Consider the following 19,484-nt stretch of genomic DNA (forward strand, 5'->3'; position numbering starts at 1 on the left):
CATTGGATCAGTGTAAAACTTTTCACATACACTGCTGCCATCTAGTGGCCAAAATTGGGCTGGAATAATACATTATGGCCTTTCTCTTGCATTTCAAAGATGATGGTACTTACTAAAGATGATGTATTATCTTTTACCAGATCTATTATGTTAAAAGTGTTTCCTTTCAAATGGTACCAATAATATGCATATCCTTGCTTCAGGGCCTGAGCTACAGGCAGTTAGATTTGGGTATGTCATTTTAGGCGAAAATTGACAAAAAAGGGCGGATCCTTAAAAGGCTCTAGCTAGCTAGCAAACATTACCCAGCTAGCTGGTTAACTAAGAAAACATGCAGTAATTCACCGTTGGCTTGCAATAAAAAATACTTAAACAAGTCAAAGTACCTACTCAGCAATAGTCTGAGCTTCATGTGTCTCACCTGACAGCATGAGGTTGACACCTGAAATTGATCATTTGAATATACAGTAGAAATACAGTACGTTAGAGTAATTTTTAAAGGAGGATTCCAATTCCAGTTAACAGTATTTTCAGCTTTTACCCATAATGCAGTGCAATCTACAACATTAATGCTGTAAAACACATTTATGGTATTTTACTGTGCATTCCACATGGTTTTACTGTTGAAATTACAGAAAAGTCTTAAAACAAGCTAAACAACAAATCTTTACTATCTTCACACGCAAGCACGTGCACACATTGGAGGTCCCCGCACTGGGAAGAAATTAAATCTACTTTCACCCCTGCAGTTGATATAATGACTACTCTACATGACAGTGTTAAGTGTCTGTTCCCAAGGAACACCTTGTTCTCATCATTATTGTTGTTACGAAGTTCACAATATTGCCCCCATGTGTCCCTGTAGATCTCGTTCCAATTCCTAATTTAGGTTGTGAAAAACACACGGACCTGGTCTTCTTGGATGAACTCCTCACACCCTGACAAAGGATCCCGTCTGTTGAGGGGTCTGAGAGGTTTCCCCTTCAAGTAAACCTGGATGGTTCTCTGTAGGAAAAAGAAACACAATTAAATAACACTGCAGTTCAAAATCAGAGTACAGTATCACCACTCTGGCACCAGTAACACTGTACCATGGAGTAATATAGCTCACCTAAGGCAAATACACACATATTGGTCACTCTCAGTGTTGCTGTGGTTGGGTACGGCTCAATGTTGGCGGTGAGGTAGGACCCCATATTTATTGTTTTGATGTCAAATCTGAGGACAAGAGTACAAAAGTAAATGACTATTCGTCATGATGCCAGAAAAAAAAAATGCAAAGCTTAATTTGAAATGATGACAACATACAATATCAGTCAAAGGTTTGGACACACCTACTCATTCAAGGGTATTTCTTTATTTTTACTATTTTCTACATTGTATAATAATAGTAAAGACATCAAAACTATGAAATAATACATATGGAATCATATAGTAACCAAACAGGTGTTAAACAAATCAAAATATATTTTATATTTGAGATTCTACAAAGTAGCCACCCTTTGCCTTGATGATAGCTTTGCACACTCTTGGCATTTTCTCAACCAGCTTCACCTGGAATACTTTTCCAACAGTCTTGAAGGAGTTCTTACATATGCTGAGCACTTGTTGGCTGCTTTTCCTTCACTCTGTGGTCCAACTCATCTCAATTGGGTTGAGGTTGGGTGATTGTGGAGGCCAGGTCATCTGATGCAGCACTCTATCACTCTCCTTGAGAAAAGCCCTTACACAGCCTGGAGGTGTGTTTTGGGTCATTGTCCTGTTGAAAAACAAATGATAGTCTCACTAAGCGCAAACCAGCTGGGATATCACTGCAGAATTAATTTCTTACCTGTATTTAACTAGGCAAGTCAGTTAAGAACAAATTCTTATTTCCAATGACAGCCTAGGAACAGTGCCTTGTTCAGGGGAAGAACAACAGATTTTTACCTTGTCAGCTCAGGGATTTGATCTTGCAACCTTTCGGTTACTAGTCCAATGCTCTAACCACTAAGCTACCTGCCACCCAGAATGCTGTGGTAGTAATGCTGGTTATGTGTGCCTTGAATTCTAAATAAATCACAGTCAGTGTCACCAGCAAAGCACCCCCACACATCACACCTCCTCCATGCTTCACGGTGGGAACCACACATGCGGAAATCATCCGTTCACCTACTCTGCGTGTTACAGACACATCGGTTGTAACCAAAAATCTCAAATTTGGACTCATCAGACCAAAGGACAGAATGTATTTGTTTAACACTTTTTTTGGTTCCTACATGATTCCATATGTGTAATTTTATAGTTTTGTAGAGAATAGTAAAAATAAATAAAAACCCTGGAATGAGTAGGTGTGTCCAAACTTTTGACTGGTACTGTATGTGTCCTGGCGGAATGACAGGATTACACCCTGATGTAGTATGCAGTTCACTGCCAAGCTATTGGACGGGTCCACAATCTCAGAAGATAAGTTTTTCCTCTCTCCCATAAATGATGAAAACACTGGTTTCAGGCCAAATTGAGTAGCCAGCCGAGCCACTCATTCCCTCATAAATGCATCGTATGGTATACCTTTGACCCTGCCACACGTATATTACAGGTTAGAGGCCTGTTTTCACTATGAGGTGTATGAACAATCTTCTGTGCGATATGAAGTCTGGAGACATCAGTCAGCATTTGCTCTTTGGGATTTCTCAAGTCTGTTGAAATGTAAATTAATAGTGAGGAACTTTTTTTAGTCTCTCTTTGTCTCCATCTCTCTTTCTTTCTCTCTTTCTCTCCTTCTCTAACTCTCTTTTTTCCAATTGTGCTTGTCACATAAGCCCTTTTTGGGGCCAGGAAAAACCCTGAATGTGACCTTTGTGTTAACCCAACAAAGACTGCCCTCTAGTGCACAACAACAGTGATATTACAAGTCAGGGGATGGCCCTTACAAGTGCCACCAGTGATTGTATTATACAGTTGAAGTCGGAAGTTTACATACACCTTAGCCAAATACATTTAAACTCAGCTTTTCACAATTCCTGACATATAATCCTAGTAAAAAATCCCTGTTTTAGGTCAGTTAGGATAACCACTTTATTTTAAGAATGTGAAATGTCAGAATAATAGAAGATAATTATTTCTTTCAGCTTTTATTTCTTTCATCACATTCCCAGTGGGTCAGAAGTTTACATACACTCAATAAGTGTTTGGTAGCATTGCCTTTAAATTGCTTAACTTGGGTCAAACGTTTTGGGTAGCCTTCCACAAGCTTCCCACAATAAGTTGGGTGAATTTTGGCCCATTCCTCCTGACAGAGCTGGTGTAACTGAATCAGGTTCGGAGGCCTCCTTGCTCGCACACGCTATTTCAATTCCGCCCACAAATTTTCTATAGGATTGAGGTGAGGGCTTTGTGATGGCCACTCCAATACCTTGACTTTGTTGTCCTTAAGCCATTTTGCCACAACTTTGGAAGTATGCTTGGGGTCATTGTCCATGTGGAAGACCCATTTGCAACCAAGCTTTAACTTCCTGACTGATGTCTTGAGATTTTGCTTCAAAATATCCACATCATTTTCCTACCTCATGATGCCATCTATTTTGTGAAGTGCACAAGTCCCTCCTGCATCAAAGCACCCCCACAACATGATGCTGCCATCCCCGGGCTTCACGGTTGGGATGGTGTTCTTCGGCTTGCAAGCCTCCCCCTTTTTCCTCCAAACATAACGATGGTCATTATGGCCAAACAGTTATATTTTGTTTCATCAGACCAGAGGACATTTCTCCAAAAAGTATGATCTTTGTCCCCATGTGCAGTTGCAAACCGTAGTCTGGCTTTTTTATGGCGGTTTTGGAGCAGTGGCTTCTTCCTTGCAGAGCGGCCTTTCAGGTTATGTCGATATAGGACTCGTTTTACTGTGGATGTAGATACTTTTGTACCTGTTTCCTCCAGCATCTTCACAAGGTCCTTTGCTGTTGTTCTGGGATTGATTCGCACAAAAGTACGTCCATCTCTAGTAGGCAGAACTCGTCTCCCTCCTGAGCGGTATGACAGCTGCGTGGTCCCATGGTGTTTATACTTGCGTACTTTTGTTTGTACAGATGAACGTGGTACCTTCAGGCGTTTGGAAATGCTCCCAAGGATGAACCAGACTTGTGGAGGTCTACCATTTTTTTTCTGAGGTCTTGTCTGATTTCTTTTGATTTCCCATGATGTCAAGCAAAGAGGCACTGAGTTTGAAGGTAGGCCTTGAAATACATTCACAGGTACACCTCCAATTGACTCAAATGATGTCAATTAGCCTATCAGAAGCTTCTAAAGCCATGACTTCATTTTCTGGAATTTTCCAAGGTGTTTAAAGGCACAGTCAACTTAGTGGATGTAAACTTCTGACCCACTGGAATTGTGATACAGTGAATTATAAGTGAAATAATCTGTCTGTAAACAATTGTTGGAAAAATTACTTGTGTCATGCACAAAGTAGCTGGGCTAACCGACTTGCCAAAACTATAGTTTGTTAACAAGAAATGTGTGGAGTGGTTGAATAACGAATTTTAATGACTTCAACCTAAGTGTATGTAAACTTCCGACTTCAACTGTATATTAAAACAATTATTTTTCTGCCAGGTAAATCCCTGAGTGTTAAAACATTATTTATTTATTTAATTGAAGATGCTGTTGGTGACAGAATCAAAGGGGGGAGTTAGCTTTGTTTTCAGATTTCAAAGTAGATGTCCTAACTGTCCTGCCAAAACTATAGTTTGTTAACAAGAAATTTCTGGAGTGTTTGAAAAACGAGTTTTAATGACTCCAACCTAAGTGTATGTCAACTTCCGACTTCAACTGTAGATGGTTATATGGGTACTTATCAAGGCTTTGTCTCTGTCTGAGCTCTTGTTCAGACACCAGTGTTACTGCCCCAGATGGCCGATACACTGCAGCATATCCAGGAAGACCAGGCTGAGGTTTTTCAGTATCTCTGTCGCTATAGGTCAAAATGGTGGCAACAGAGTCCAGAACACCCAGTCTTGCAACCATGCTTTTCTCCATTTTGTCCCCGTTCTTGTGGGCAAACTTTGCTGACTTTAGGTATTAGAGATAAATACTTACGATGATGATACCTCTCAAAGCAGTTGCGGTTGCCAATCATTTGTTATCCAAGCACCTCTATCTGTTCCCCTATACAGTGCATTCGGAAAGTATTCAGACCACTTGACTTTTCCACATTTTGTTAAGTTGCAGACTTATTCTAAAATGTATTGAGTTGTTTATTTCCCTCATCAATTTACACTCAATACCCCATAATGAAGGAGCAAAAACATTATTTAAAAAAAACTGAAATCACAATTACATAAGTATACATTTACATAAGTTTATCTGATCAGTACTTTGTTGATGCACCTTTGGCAGCGATTACAGCCTCGAGTCCTCTTGGGTATGACACTACAAGCTTGGCACACCTGTATTTTGGGAGTTTCTCCTATTCTTCTCTGTAGATCCTCTCAAGCTCTGTCAGGTTGGATGGCGAGCATCGCTGCACAGCTATTTTCAGGTCTCTCCAGAGATGTTCGATCGGGTTCAAGTCCGGGCTCTGGCTGGGCCACTCAAGGACATTCAGAGACTTATGCCGAAGCCACTCCTGCATTGTCTTGGCTGTGTGCTTAGGGTCGTTGTCCTGTTGGAAGGTGAACCTTCGCCCCAGACCTGAGGTCCTGATCACTCTGGAGCAGGTTTTCATCAAGGATCTCTCTGTACTTTGCTCCGTTCATCTTTCCCTCGATCCTGAGTAGTCTCCCAGTCCCTGCAGCTGAAAAACATTCCCACAGCATTATGCTGCCACCACCATGCTTCACCGTAGGGATGGTGCCAGGTATCCTCCAGATGTGACACTTGGCATTCAGGCCAAAAGCAGAGGTCTCCTCAATGAACATGCTGCTTGGCTCACTAAATGCTTAGGCAGAATGATGGTAGTACCCTATAATTTGGTCAGCTTCAACAGGGACAGTGTTCCTGACAACAGCATTGGGCATGATGCTCTCAATCACATCAGAGTTGAAGATAAAAGATAAATCAATAACAGTGAGGTATTATAACACCTCAAACTAATTTAATCTGCAAAAACATTGAACCAACCTACTGCTGCACTGGTATTCTACTGCGGAAAGCACCATGGTTCCTAATCTCTGGACCCCGGAAAAAGAGCCGTCGTCTAAGGACTAGGTTTTGGGCATTGTAATCAAAAGCAATCGGCTCAATCCTTGCCAGACATTCAGGACGTTGAAGGCTCACTTTAAGGAAATCTTGTGGAGTAATTTTCCCCACATTGGTGATGATGGACTGGATTCCTAATAGCTGGCTGTCATGTAAGAGTTGAGAATTCAATGAATCCTTGTGGCACTCACTAACTGGGACAAATGTATTCTGAAATGTTTTCATTGTTTTCCAGTATCTTCCCAACTAACCTTTCCACATCAAAGTAGTAGAATGTGGCAGGTGCGGCTGTGGCTGAAAATGGGACAGTTGTCTCCTCATTTAAAAAAAAATGATTTACTGTAATTTACACAAACGTTTTAGTTCAGTGTTATTCAAGAATTTAAATAGTCACACTTTAACTGTGATTTATTTGGAAGCTGTGTGCATGCCCCAAGAACAGTAAATCATGATTATATATACCGAACAAAAATATAAACAAAACATTGTATGGTTCATATAAGGAAATCAGTCAATTAGACCCTAATCTATGGATTTCACATGACTGGGAATACAGATGTGCAAAAACTGGGCCTCACAATGGGCCTCAGGATCTCGTCACTGTATCTGTGCATTCAAATTGCCATCGATAAAATAGAATTGTGTTCATTGTTCGTAGCTTATGCCTGCCCATACCATAACCCCCCCGCCACGATGGGGCACTCTGTTCAGCACGGTGACATCAGCAAATCGCTTGCCCACATTTTTACATTTACATTTACATTTAAGTCATTTAGCAGACGCTCTTATCCAGAGCGACTTACAAAATGGTGCCTTCACCTTATGATATCCAGTGGAACAACCACTTTACAATAGTGCATCTTAATCTTTTAAGGGGGGGGTTAGAAGGATTACTTTATCCTATCCTAGGTATTCCTTAAAGAGGTGGGGTTTCAGGTGTCTCCGGAAGGTGGTGATTGACTCCGCTGTCCTGGCGTCGTGAGGGAGCTTGTTCCACCATTGGGGTGCCAGAGCAGCGAACAGTTTTGACTGGGCTGAGCGGGAACTGTGCTTCCTCAGAGGTAGGGGGGCCAGCAGGCCAGTGGTGGATGAACGCAGTGCCCTTGTTTGGGTGTAGGGCCTGATCAGAGCCTGAAGGTATGGAGGTGCCGTTCCCTTCACAGCTCCGTAGGCAATCACCATGGTCTTGTAGCGGATGCGAGCTTCAACTGGAAGCCAGTGGAGAGAGCGGAGGAGCGGGGTGACGTGAGAGAACTTGGGAAGGTTGAACACCAGACGGGCTGCGGCGTTCTGGATGAGTTGTAGGGGTTTAATGGCACAGGCAGGGAGCCCAGCCAACAGCGAGTTGCAGTAATCCAGACGGGAGATGACAAGTGCCTGGATTAGGACCTGCGCCGCTTCCTGTGTGAGGCAGGGTCGTACTCTGTGAATGTTGTAGAGCATGAACCTACAGGATCGGGTCACCGCCTTGATGTTAGTGGAGAACGACAGGGTGTTGTCCAGGATCACGCCAAGGTTCTTAGCACTCTGGGAGGAGGACACAAGGGAGTTGTCAACCGTGATGGCGAGATCATGGAACGGGCAGTCCTTCCCCGGGAGGAAGAGCAGCTCCGTCTTGCCGAGGTTCAGCTTGAGCTGGTGATCCGTCATCCCACACTGATATGTCTGACAGACATGCAGAGATGCGATTCGCCGATTCACATGACACCATGCACGTGCAGTTGTGAGGCCTGTTGGGCGTACTGCTAAATTCTCTAAAACAACGCTTATGGTAGAGCAATGAACATTCAATTCCCTGGCAGCAGTAACTATACCAATTGTACGCTCCCTCAAAACTTGAGAGATCTGTGGCATTGTTTTGTTTTGACAAAACTGCTCATTTTAGAGTTGACTTTTATTTTCCCCAGCACAAGGTGCACCTGTGGAACAATCATGTTGTTTAATGAGCTTCTTGATATGCCACACCTGTCGGGTGGATGGATTATCTTGGCAAAGGAGAAATGATCACTAAGAAGGATGTAAACAAATTTGTGCACAACATTTTTAAGAAATATGATTTTTGTGCATATGGAACATTTCTGGAATCTTTTATTTCAGCTCATGAAACATGGTACCAACACTTTACATGTTGCATTTATATTTTTGTCCGGTGTATATAAACTCTTTGCAGACACTTTTATCCAAAGCGACTTACAGTACAGTGTATGCATATTCAATACACACACTGAACGCACTGACACTTGATGGAACATCCTCCTTTTTGAAGGTGTCATGTCTCAATATCTCCAGTAAGCTCGAAAAAGTGGCCTCTGGCAATCCTGATGTTTCAAAGAAGACACTTAATGTTGCCTCGTGAATGACTTCGATGGATAGGGTGCTGGCTAATAACACACAAACGTTTGGTTCTTCTGTCCTCGAGGGGACCTACATTTAATTTCCATTAAAAATCCTATTTTTGCTAACCCCTAACAAAAAACCCTTACCATAACCCTAACCCAAACATAACTCCTAAACCTAAACCTAACCACTAATCCATTACCCTTATCATAACCCTAATTGTAACTCTAAACCTAACCCCTAAGCTTAAAATAGTCTTTGTTCTCATGGGGACATGGGAAGTGTCCCCCCTCAAATGACTGCCTCGTCTGGTTCACCAACTACTTCTCAGACAGAGTTCAGTGTGTCAAATTGGAGGGCCTGTTGTCCGGACCTCTGGCAGTCTCTATGGGGGTACCACAGAGTTCAATTCTCTGGTCGACTCTTTTCTCTGTATATATCAACGATGTCGCTCTTGCTGCTGGTGATTCCCTGATCCACCTCTACGCAGACGACACCATTCTGTATACATCTGGCCCTTCTTTGGACACTGTGTTAACTAACCTCCAAACGAGCTTCAATGCCATACAACACTCCTTCCGTGCATGCTCTTCAACCGTTCGCTGCCCGCACCCGCCCTCCCGACTAGCATTACTACTCTGGACAGTTCTAACTTAGAATTTGTGGACAACTACAAATACCTAGGTGTCTGGCTAGACTGCAAACTCTTCTTCCAGACTCATATTAAACATCTCCAATCCAAAATTAAATCTAGAATCGGCTTCCTATTTCGCAAACAAAGCCTCCTTCACTCATGCCGCCAAACATACCCTTGTAAAACTGACTATCCTACCGATCCTCGACTTCAGCGATGTCATTTACAAAATAGCTTCCAATACTCTACTCAGCAAACTGGATGCAGTCTATCACAGTGCCATCTGTTTTGTTACCAAAGCCCCTTCTACCACCCACCACTGCGACCTGTATGCTCTAGTCGGCTGGCCCTCGCTACATATTCGTCGCCAGACCCACTGGCTCCAGGTCATCTGTAAGTCGATGCTAGGTAAAGCTCCGCCTTATCTCAGCTCACTGGTCACGATAACAACACCCACGCATAGCACGCGCTCCAGCAGGTATATCTCACTGGTCATCCCCAAAGCTAACACCTCCTTTGGCCACCTTTCCTTCCAGTTCTCTGCTGCCAACGACTGGAACGAATTGCAAAAATCGCTGAAGCTGGAGACTTATTTTTCCCTCACAAACTTTAAACATCAGCTATCTGAGCAGCTAACCGATCGCTGCAGCTGTACATAACCCATCTGTAAATAGCCCACCCAATCTACCTACCTCATTCCCATATTGTTTTTATTTACCTTTCTGCTCTTTTGCACACCAATATTTCTCCTTGCGCACCATCATCTGCTCATCTATCACTCCAGTGTTCATTTGCTAAATTGTAATTACTTCGCTACTGTGGCCTATTTATTGCCTTACCTCCTCACGCCATTTGCACACACTGTATATAGACTTTACTTTTTTTCTATTGTGTTATTGACTGTGCGCTTGTTTATTCCATGTGTAACTCTGTATTGTTGTTTGTGTCACACTGCTGTGCTTTATCTTGGCCAGGTCGCAGTTATAAATGAGAACTTGTTAAAATAAATAAAAAATAACGCAAAACAAAGTCATAGAATAAAAAAGAAAGCAGAGGGTGAATTTAACCTTCCAGACTTGGAATTGTATTAACTCGCCACCCAGGGTTTTTACTTGCGACATATGCACCAAAGGGGAACAATGGGTTGTATTGAAGATGCTCATCCCCAGAATCTTTTAACGTTTTCATTTTTTAAGAATAGAGCTAAGAACCTTAACAATGTCATAGTTAAGAACACTATAACAATATGGAAGAAAATGAAACGTAATCTACAAGAACATATATCACTCCATAAAAACACAACCCTATGGAACAATCTTTGGATAGCTTTTCAGAATTCACAGCTAAAGTGATATACATGGAAGACTAAAGGCATAGAAACCCTAAATAACTTGGTGATAGGAAATAAATGTAATTCCATGACAGAATTAAAAATCCATTTTGGACTGACCTATGTAGATATTTTTTAATACGTCCAACTTAAAAGTTTCAGATCAAGAAATGTCTATTTGAAATCTTTTGGACATCAGAGCAATCTCTATTTGCGTCAGAAAAGGATATTCATATGATAGGTAAGATATACAAAACCTTGCAGAGAGCCTATCCAACTTGGAAACAAGACTTAAAGAACTGATATTGGCACAAGATGGAGGGAATGTTGAAACTAACTAAATTACAGTTAACTTAAATGTACGCTTAATCCAGTATAAATTAATGTACAGAATTTATAACACGAGACAACATTCACAAATTCTACAGCACAACGACAGAGTAAAACTAACAATGACTCAATAATCCATTCCTTCATGGAATGCTATAAAGTCTATAAAGTTGGCTTTCAGAAGTTTTACAATGTAAATTAACTTTTAATCTGTCTGTCTGCATATTTCAAGACATGGCATATGAGGGTGCAGTGAGATAACCGATGGGTTGGACGATACTTTTGTTGTCAATTATCTTTAAAAAACGTGTACCTAAAAACTGGAAATCAACCAATCCTCCATCGTTAACATAATGGAAAGGTCAAATGCTTTATTATCTAAATGTTGAAAGTGCGTGGGCAATGGAGAGAAACAAAATGGTGCAGTTGGATACTGGAAACAGGAGACACAGGACTGTGAGACATGAGTTTGATCTTAGACACATGAAAAGTGGGATGTATACGGAGGGTACGAGGCAACAGAAGACAAATAGCAGAGGGGCCAATGATCTTGGAGATGGGGAAAGGGATGATAAACCCGGGGGGAAAGTTTGCGGGACTCCACCCAAAGGGGCAGATCTCAGGTGGACAGCCATACCTTCTGCCTGAGACAATACCGGGGTGCCGGGGTCCGGTGGCAGTCCGCTTGTCGTCGATACCTGGAGGTGGTCTTGAGAAAAGCCGACCGGGCTCTCTTCCAGGTACGTCGACAGCGGCGGACGAGCATCTTGGCCGAGGGTATGCCAACCTCTTCCTCTTGCTCCGGGAAGAGCAGGGGCTGTTAACCCAGGGAACGCTCAAAGGGCAAGAGACCAGGGGCGCTAATGTTTCATCCCTTCTCGACTGAGGTGAATTAATAAGTTATGCTAATTAGTAGCTACCACAGCCAGGTCAGCTCTAGCCTCTAGTTATCTGGCTATTATTACTATCTAACAGCAGTTGTTTGTATGGAAATTTGTTCTAGCCATTGTTTTGTTACGTTTCAGAAGTACATTTGCTGGAAGAAGAAGAAACTGTGTGACCTAGCATTTACTGTATAGGGGCGGGGGGGGCTAATAAATGCATTGCCATTAATTAGAAGGTACGGAAGAAATGTCAAGTTATGTACAGTATCACTAGATTTGTTTTAAGATTAAGGGTATACTGTGCAACTTTCATAAGGTCTGGATGCCTTATATGGAATACTGTATAACAAAAGGCGTCTGTATTGAAAACATGCCCGAGGAGATACTTATTTTATTTTTTTATATAACTAGGGAAGTCAGTTAAGAACAAATTCTTATTTACAATGACGGCCTACACCGGCCAAACCCGGACGACGCTGGGCCAATTGTGCACTGCCCTATGGCACTCCCAAACACGGCCTGTTGAGATACAGTCTGGATTTGAACCAGGGTGTCTGTAGTGACGCCTCTAGCACTGAGTGCCTTAGAACGCTGCACCACTCGGGAGGCAATCCCTAGCTGCTGGGCTGCTCAGTCCTGGACCTGGGGATTTGCTGTACTGTTGTCACTCTGGCCTTGGCCTAACAACCCAGAAACCCATAATGAATGTTTCGCTAAGATCCTAAAGCTGAGTGGGGTGTGTTGGGTTAGGGCACTACAGGGCAGTGGACCCCTATGGTCAGGGCAGGGTGACCCAGATATATTGTGTGCAAGTAAAAATAGCTCTACAGTGCTATTAGGCCTATGATATGAATTATATGGTGGGTGTACTGTTTCCGTGGGCTAATGTGTAGGTGTATGTGTGTTTTCATTCAACTTTTATTTTCCAAACCTTTCCCTTGAGACATTAAGAAAGATGGGTAGGAAGTTGTGTTGGGGAGAGATTTGACTAGACTGGTGGGGGTCGGGCGTGTAGGCGGCTCTGGTTGGCTGGGTGGTCTGGCTGAAATTTGATATAGAGGATGTCTTAAAGACAATCAAAAGTTGTCTTTGTACTTTATTTGTAAGAGTTGTTCATTTGTTAGGCTATTGGTTAAAGGTGCAACACAATATTGATTATTTAATTATCATGGATGTAGTTCAGTCTTATCATTCACTTAAATATATTTAATAATCTCTTACCTAGGTTGATGACTGTGGGCATTTTTGCTTACTTTTTGTCGTTGTAAATAGAGAGGGCTAGAAGGGCCATGGGTCATATTAGATTGTGTAGAAATGCAGGAAATGTGCTTAACATGCCCCAAAAAATGGGAGGGCCCCCAGACCCCTGCCAAGTTATGTCCCGATCTGCAAATAGCACTGCTGGGTGATTTAATAAGTCATAGTCAATCGATCGATAATATAATAATAATCTTAGCAAAAATGTTTATTTTTAATGTGCAATATGTAGAATCTATAAGAATAGAAAGGTCCAGAACTTTTGTGAAACATCACAGCACAGTTGAAAAATATATGGAAAATAGAAATCTAAACTGGATGGTGTTCAGAGATAGATGGAAGTGGTTGAGTGGAGCTGAAAGATGGGACTAAAAACAAACAAAAGATAACTCTTGTAAAATATTCTGTGTCCATAAAATGGATATAAACTCAGCAAAAAAAAGAAACATCCCTTTTTCAGGACCCTGTCTTTCAAAGATAATTCATACAAATCCAAATAACTTCACAGATCTTCATTGTAAAGGGTTTAAACACTGTTTCCCATGCTTGTTCAATGAACCATAAACACTTAATGAACATGCACCTAGGCAATTAAAGGCACAGTTATGAAAACTTATGACACTAAAGAGGCCTTTCTACTGACTCTGAAAAACACCAAGAGAAAGATGTCTAGGGCACCTGCTCATCTGCGTGAACATGCCTTAGGCATGCTGCAAGGAGGCATGAGGACTGCAGATGTGGCCAGGGCAATAAATTGCAATGTCTGTACTGTGAGACGCCTAAGAAAGCACTACAGGGAAACAGGATGGACAGCTGATCCTCCTCGCAATGGCAGACCACGTGTAGCAACACCTGCACAGGATCGGCACATCTGAACATCACACCTGTAGGACAGGTACAGGAGGGCAACAACAACTTCCCGAGTTACATCGGGAACGCACAATCCCTCCATCAGTGCTCAGACTGTCCACAATAGGCTGAGAGAGGCTGGACTGAGGGCTTGTAGGCCTGTTGTAAGGAAAGTCCTCACCAGACATCACCAGCAACAACGTCGCCTATGGGCAGCCACCGTCGCTGGACCAGACAGGACTGGCAAAAATTGCTCATTACTGACGAGTCGCGGTTTTGTCTCACCAGGGGTGATGGTCGGATTTGCGTTTATTGACGAAGGAATGAGCGTTACACCGAGGCCGGGACTCTGGAGCGGGATTGATTTGGAGGTGGGGGTCCGTCATGGTCTGGAGGGGTGTGTCACAGCATCATCGGACTGAGCTTGTTGTCATTGCAGGCAATCTCAACGCTGTGCGTTACAGTGAAGACATCCTCCTCCCTCACGTGGTACCCTTCTTGCAGGCTCATCCTGACATGACCCTCCAGCATGACAATGCCACCAGACATACTGCTCGTTTTGTGCTTGATTTCCTGCAAGACAGGAATGTCAATGTCAGCCATGGCCAGCAAAAAGCCCGGATCTCAATCCCATTGAGCACGTCTGGGACCTGTTGGATCGGAGGGCTAGGGCCATTCCCCCCAGAAATGTCTGGGAACTTGCAGGTGCCTTGGTGGAAGAGTGGGGTAACATCTCACCGCAAGAACTGGCAAATCTGGTGCAGTCCATGAGAAGGCGATGCACTGCAGTACTTATTCTTAGGGCTAGGCCTTTTTTTTCTCCACTTCCTGCCTGAATGACGTGCCCAATGTAACCTGCCGTAGCTCAGGCCCTGAAGCCAGTATATGCATATAATTGGTACCATTTGAAAGAAAACACCTTGTCGTTTGTAGAAATGTAAAAAATTATGTTGGAGAATATAACACAATAGATATGGTACGAGAAAATCCAAAGAAAAACCAACCAGATTTTTTGTTGTTGAGAGAGACCATCCTCTTAGAAATGCAAGAGAAATGTCATATTGAGAATTAGCTCCCTGGATGCAATTCCTATGGCTTCCAGAGAGTGTCAGCAGTCTATGTTCCAAGTTTCAGGCGTGTAACTTCAAAAACGAATAAGAAATATCAGTTTAGCAGAAGGACACAGTCTTGGAAATTCGTGTTTGCGTGCATCATGAAGACATTACGCATCTCCTAAAATCGGTTTCCTATTGAACATACTTCTTTCCATAAAAAATATTCTAGTTTGATTACATTTTAGCGTATCTGAGGAGTAAATAGAAACTCATTTTGACTTGTTGAAACAAGGTTTAAGGGTAGATTTTCAGATTCTTTCTCTGCACATCGATTACTTAAATCGATGGCGCCAACTAAACTGACTTTTTGGGATATAAAGAAGGATTTTATCTAACAAAAAGACACTACATGTTATAGCTCGGACCAATTGGATGACAAATCAGAGGTAGATTTTCAAAAAGTAAGTGAATATTATATATACTGCTCAAAAAATAAAGGGAACACTTAAACAACACATCCTAGATCTGAATGAAAGAAATAATCTTATTAAATACTTTTTTCTTTACATAGTTGAATGTGCTGACAACAAAATCATACAAAAATAATCAATGGAAATCCAATTTATCAACCCATGGAGGTCTGGATTTGGAGTCACACTCAAAATTAAAGTGGAAAACCACACTACAGGCTGATCCAACTTTGATGTAATGTCCTTAAAACAAGTCAAAATGAGGCTCAGTAGTGTGTGTGGCCTCCACGTGCCTGTATGACCTCCCTACAATACCTGGGCATGCTCCTGATGAGGTGGCGGATGGTCTCCTGAGGGATCTCCTCCCAGACCTGGACTAAAGCATCCGCCAACTCCTGGACAGTCTGTGGTGCAACGTGGCGTTGGTGGATGGAGCGAGACATGATGTCCCAGATGTGCTCAATTGGATTCAGGTCTGGGGAACGGGTGGGCCAGTCCATAGCATCAATGTCTTCCTCTTGCAGGAACTGCTGACACACTCCAGCCACATGTGGTCTAGCATTGTCTTGCATTAGGAGGAACCCAGGGCCAACCGCACCAGCATATGGTCTCACAAGGGGTCTGAGGATCTCATCTCGGTACCTAATGGCATTCAGGCTACCTCTGGCGAGCACATGGAGGGCTGTGCGGCCCCCCCAAAAAATGCCACCCCACACCATGACTGACCCACCGCCAAACCGGTCATGCTGGAGGATGTTGCAGGCAGCAGAACGTTCTCCACGGCGTCTCCAGACTCTGTCATGTCTGTCACATGTGCTCAGTGTGAATCTGCTTTCACCTGTGAAGAGCACAGGGTGCCAGTGTCGAATTTGCCAATCTTGGTGTTCTCTGGCAAATGCCAAACGTCCTGCACGGTGTTGGGCTGTAAGCACAACCCCCACCTGTGGACGTCGGGCCCTCATACCACCCTCATGGAGTCTGTTTCTGACCATTTGAGCAGACACATGCACATTTGTGGCCTGCTGGAGGTCATTTTGCAGGGCTCTGGCAGTGCTCCTCCTGCTCCTCCTTGCACAAAGGCGGAGGTAGCGGTCCTGCTGCTGGGTTGTTGCCCTCCTACAACCTCCTCCACGTCTCCTGATGTACTGGCCTGTCTCCTGATAGTGCATCCATGCTCTGGACACTACACTGACAGACACAGCAAACCTTCTTGCCACAGCTCGCATTGATGTGCCATCCTGGATGAGCTGCACTACCTGAGCCACTTGTGTGGGTTGTAGACTCCGTCTCATGCTACCACTAGAGTGAAAGCACCACCAGCATTCAAAAGTGACCAAAACATCAGCCAGGAAGCATAGGAACTGAGAAGTGGTCTGTGGTCCCCACCTGCAGAACCACTCCTTTATTGGGGGTGTCTTGCTAATTGCCTATAATTTCCACCTGTTGTTTATTCCATTTGCACAACAGCATGTCAAATGTATTGTCAATCAGTGTTGCTTCCTAAGTGGACAGTTTGATTTCACAGAAGTGTGATTGACTTGGAGTTACATTGTGTTGTTTAAGTGTTCCCTTTATTTTTTTGAGCAGTGTATTATATATGCATATATATATATATATATATATATATATGTGAATTTATGAAACCTGTGCCGGTGGAAAAATATTTTGATGTGGGGCGCCATCCTCAAACAATCGCATGGCATGTTTTCGCTGTAATAGCTACTGTAAATCAGACAGTGCATTTAGATTAACAAGAATTTAAACTTTCAGCCGATATAAGACACTTATATGTACCTAAATGTTTAAAATCCATAATATTTATGATTATTTATTTGAATTGCTTGCCTCCAGTTTCACCGGAAGTTGTCCCGCTAGCGGGACCACACCAGATACTGACTGTTACTTTTGATGACTGTTACCCCCCTTTGTTCAGGGACACATTATTGCATTTCTGTTAGTCACATGTCTGTGGAACTTGTTCAGTTTATGTCTCAGTTGGTGAATCTTTTTATGTTCATATAAATATTTATACATGTTAAGTTTGCTGAAAATAAACGCAGTTGACAGTGTGAGGATGTTTCTTTTTTGCTGAGATTAGTACTGTATGTATAAGAAGGATGTAGAAGCCTACAGTTTGTTGTCCATTAGTTTACTCCAATTAGGGGAGGGATGGTAGAGTTAGGGGAAAATAATAAAGGAAAATATATTTTTTTTAACTTATACAGTATACACTACCGTTCAAAAGTTTGGGGTCACTTAGAAATGTCCTTGTTTTTGAAAGAAAAACACATTTTTTGTCCATTAAAATAACATAACATTGATCAGAAATATAGTGTAGACATTGTTAATGTTGTAAATGACTATTGTATCTGGAAATGGCAGATTTTTTAAAATGGAATATCTACATAGGTGTACAGAGGCCCATTATCAGCAACCATCACTCCTGTGTACCAATGGCAAGTTGTGTTAGCTAATCCAAGTTTATAATTTTAAAAGGCTAATTGATCATTGGAAAACACTTTAGCAATTATGTTAGCACAGCTGAAAACTGTTGTTCTCATTAAGAAGCAAACATTAGATTATGTCAGCAGAGTACCCAGCCAGAAATAATCAGACACCCATTTTTCAAGCTAGCATATAATGTCACAAAAACCCAGAAGACAGCTAAATGCAGCACTAACCTTTGATGATCTTCATCAGATGACAACCCTAGGACATTATGTTATACAATACATGCATGTTTTGTTCAATCAAGTTCATATTTATATCAAAAAACAGTTTTTTACATTAGCATGTGACGTTCAGAACTAGCATACCCCCCGCAAACCTCCGGTGAATTTACTAAATTACTCACGATAAACGTTCACAAAAAACATAACAATTATTTGAAGAATTATAGATACAGAACTCCTTTGTGCAATCAAGGTGTCCGATTTTAAAATAGCTTTTCAGTGAAAGCACATTTTGCAATATTCTGAGTACATAGCCCAGCCATCACGGCTAGCTATTTAGACACCCACCAAGTTTAGCCCTGACCAAACTCCGATTTACTATTAGAAAAGTTTGATTACCTTTGGTGTTCTTCGTCAGAATGCACTCCCAGGACTGCTACATAAATAACAAATGTTGGTTTGGTCCAAAATAATCCATCGTTATATCCAAATAGCGCCGTTTTGTTTGTGCGTTCAAGACACTATCCGAAGTGTAAATAAGGGTCACGAGCATGGCGCATTTTGTGATAAAAAAATTCTAAATATTCCATTATCGTACTTCGAAGCATGTCAACCGCTGTTTAAAATCAATTTTTATGCCATTTTTCTCGTAAAAAAGCGATAATATTACGACCGGGAATCTGCGTTTAGGTAAACAGACGAAAGAAAACAAAGTATGAGGTTGACTCAGGCACGCGCCTGAGTCTCACAGTACTGTAACCAGCCACTACCCAAATGCGCTACTTTTTTTCAGCCAGAGCCTGCAAAGCCACGATTCAGCTTTTTGCCGCCTTCTGAGAGCCCATGGGAGCCGTAGGAAGTGTCACGTAACAGCAGAGATCCTCTGTAATGGATAGAGATAATCAAGAAGGGCAAGAAATTGTCAGACAGGGCACTTCCTGCATGGAATCTTCTCAGGTTTTGGCCTGCCAAATGAGTTCTGTTATACTCACAGACACCATTCAAACTGTTTTAGAAACTTTGGAGTGTTTTCTATCCAAAGCTAATAATTATATGCATATTCTAGTTTCTGGGCAGGAGTAGTAACCAGATTAAATCGGGTATGTTTTTTATCCGGCCGTGTCAATACTGCCCCCTAGCCCTAACAGGTTTTAATGAACCACTGGTGCTGTAAATGGTTAGTTAACTGATATCCTAGCTACCTAGTTAAACATTGGTAATCTGAGCATTTTAGACCATATCATTTCTGAAGAGGTACCATTTCAGAATGAGGCGTGCTGTAGCTCTGCTGGTGTTGCTATTCTGTCTGTCGAGGGCATGTGCTCAGGAAAGGAGGAGAGTGGAGGAGTCAGAGAATGACATCACAGAGTGACAGTAAAGAGGTAGAGAGCAGGGTGAGAGTTTCAGATTAAGAGCCAAAGGCCTGAGGCTATAGAAACAACCCACAAATGACTGGCCAGGCCACCACACACACACATGCAATACACTCATC

Source organism: Salmo salar, chromosome ssa04 (genome assembly GCF_905237065.1).
Source record: "Salmo salar chromosome ssa04, Ssal_v3.1, whole genome shotgun sequence".
NCBI classification, from domain to species: domain Eukaryota; kingdom Metazoa; phylum Chordata; class Actinopteri; order Salmoniformes; family Salmonidae; genus Salmo; species Salmo salar.